Raw genomic sequence first — 2,807 nt, 5'->3', positions numbered from 1 at the left:
AAGGGAGGAAGGAGTGGAAGGAAGGAGAAGGGGGTGGTGGACAGAGAGACAGAGAGAGAGAGAGATGGAAACAAAGGGAGACAGAGACAGAGACAGAGACAGAAACAAAGAAAAAGACCTGCTTTGCTGTAGACACTTCAGTACTTACCAAATCTTGGAAACAACTCTGCAAAGTAGAGGTTACCCCTATTTTACAGATGAGGATACTGAGGCTTTGAGGGTACAGTGAAATTGCCCAAGGTCATACAGCCAGAAAGTGATGGAGTTGGAATTTAAAATTAAGTCCACCTAACTCCAAGGCCTGTGCCCTTCCAGTTTCCTGTAAGGCTCCTTGAATGTGTTCCGGGGAGTAATCCTGTGCTCACAGTGGGGCAGGGGATTAGAATTCTGAACAAAGTGCTTTCTAATCATTTTACTGTCAGAGGGCCTCCACTCTACTTAGAACCAAACTCCAATTTTTTTCCAGTGTGAAAGGAGGGTTTTGCAAAATAGAAAAAGTGCTTTCATTCCAGAGAAAACCCTAGGAATAAGAAAAAAGGAATCCATAAAGAAAAGCCGTGGGGGAGATAGCTAATACCACTAGTTTCATTCTCATGAGGGAAAAAGAGACATTTTAGAAAAGATCTATTGTGTGAACTTGAAAACAAGAAGTAAGGTCAGAAGTGCTATGGTGGCAGGTCCGTGGAGGAAGTAGCCACTAGAATAATAGCCTTGATTGCAAGCCAGTGTTAATTAGGCTTGTGGGCTCCAAATGAGCAAAGAAGATTGAGCTCTAACCATCAGTTCCCATGTGGACATTTTTTTTCTTTTTTTGTAGTACAAAAAAATTATTTAATTTTCCTTTCACGTTGTCCTTTTGAATCCTCACATTAATAAAATCATTTTTAGTGGAAATAGCAGCAAGAAATATAAACTACTAATAGCAAGCATTTTTTTTAAATGCCCATGAGAAGAAGCAGCTAGGAAATTGACACCCAATTGCCAGGCATGTTTTACAGCTTTGCTCTTTACCATGGATCAGAGATGGAGCATTTGCAAGTTTCCAGATGGATCATGCTGAGGATAGCCAGATCTAGCACAAGGCAAGTGCCTGCTCCATGCCTGGTTGAATCAATGAGAAGAAACACTAAGGCAAGGGGCCATATACCAGAGACGAGGAGGGGTAAAGCATTCAGGAAGAGAGAAAGGGAGAGACCATTTCCCCTTGGTTCATTCTCCCTGTAGCTTGCACATCTAGTTCTTGATAGTCATTAACATTATTTGCTTAATGCCTGGCTCCCCAAATAAACAGAAAAGCTGCATGAGGTTGGGGCTGTATCAATCCCATGTAAGGCACAGTGTAGTGGTTAAAATTTTGGCTGTGGAGCTAGGATTACTGTGTTCACATCCCAGCCCACTACCTATTAGCTTTGTAACCTTGGGAAAGTTCAGTTTTCTGAGCCACATTACAGGGGTGATAGTGTAGAAAAACGGCATGATTTAATATTTGTTATAATAGTGGCTGCTACCTATATAAACTAGATAAACTTTTACTGCTATAATTATTCTTTATAGCTGTATACCTAGTACCTAGCTCATGTAGAATTGTTTGTTTTTAAAAGAATGAATGGATAAATAAGTGAAACAAAAATTTAATTTCTTTTTCCTCCTTGAAGGAAATGATTTTCTTCTTAAGTGACGAGAAAGCCCGGATTTGCCAGATTACCTTAATTTTGTGGCAAATGCTAAAATAAAGTCAAATTCAGGACAAATGCCCAACGTGGTACACTGATCTATTTTGTTCACATATCCACACTTCTAATGTTTCCAATAATATACATAACTTCTGTTTCATGATTGTTTACAGGGCACTTATGCCTGTGAAAAGGCAATTCACGTCCACCCTTGAATATATTCTGGTTCTTAGTGAACATGCTTTAGCTTTACTTCCAAATGGAATCAACGTTGTCCCACTGGGAATTCTGTAGAACAAAGAGCTCCCCTGTTTAGAACTACCTTTGAAGCCAATTCATTATTCTTACTGTGAATTTTAATGTCTTTATCCTTTTCCTCTTTCCCTGTTTTCCTTAAAGTTCTATTCCAAAACATCTATTGCGGACTATATATCTGACCAAGGAATGAATAATTCCCCTCTGATGGTGGTGGAGAAGGCTGGGTCAAGACCACTGTTTACTCATGGAAGTGACACCATCATTCAGCAATCCCTATAGTGTGAGATGAGGCTAATAAATGTGGAACACTCTAGTATTTCAGGCTGGGCTGTACCAGCTCTAGATAGCCTCTATAATCTTTGTTGGGTGCTTTTGTATTCGATGGACGTTCTTTTAAGAGTTTCTCTTCTCCTGCACTGAGAAGTGTCTCCTGCACTGAGACATCCCGAAGAGATGAAGCAAGTTTGCTTAGAGGTGCTGCCTGAGGTTCATGATCTCCCTGAATTCTAAACAACATAAACATTCTTGGTGACCAGTGGCACCGATGTCACCTCTGTTGCGTGTATTTTGAGACTATGACTTCTTGCGTTTTTGGAAGAGTGTTGTCAAGTAGCATCTGACAGGAATAACTTTGAAGAGTATGGCCTAATAATAATGAAATGATAATAATAATGAAAAACCAGGAATAGCATGCAATATGAGGGCCCACGTACAACCTCAAATTGCTCATGTAAGAGAACAGGGCTCATTTCCATATTTCAACTATTACCGATTTAGTACTTGGCTTCCTTTATTATTTATCTCAAATGATTGATGTTAAACTTGAAGTGTGTCTTTTGTTGATTTTTAAGGATTAAACTTTTTACTTTGAAAGAA

The sequence above is a fragment of the Panthera leo genome, chromosome C1, assembly GCF_018350215.1.
Source record: "Panthera leo isolate Ple1 chromosome C1, P.leo_Ple1_pat1.1, whole genome shotgun sequence".
Lineage (NCBI taxonomy): Eukaryota > Metazoa > Chordata > Mammalia > Carnivora > Felidae > Panthera > Panthera leo.
This window is presented reverse-complemented; position numbering follows the sequence as displayed.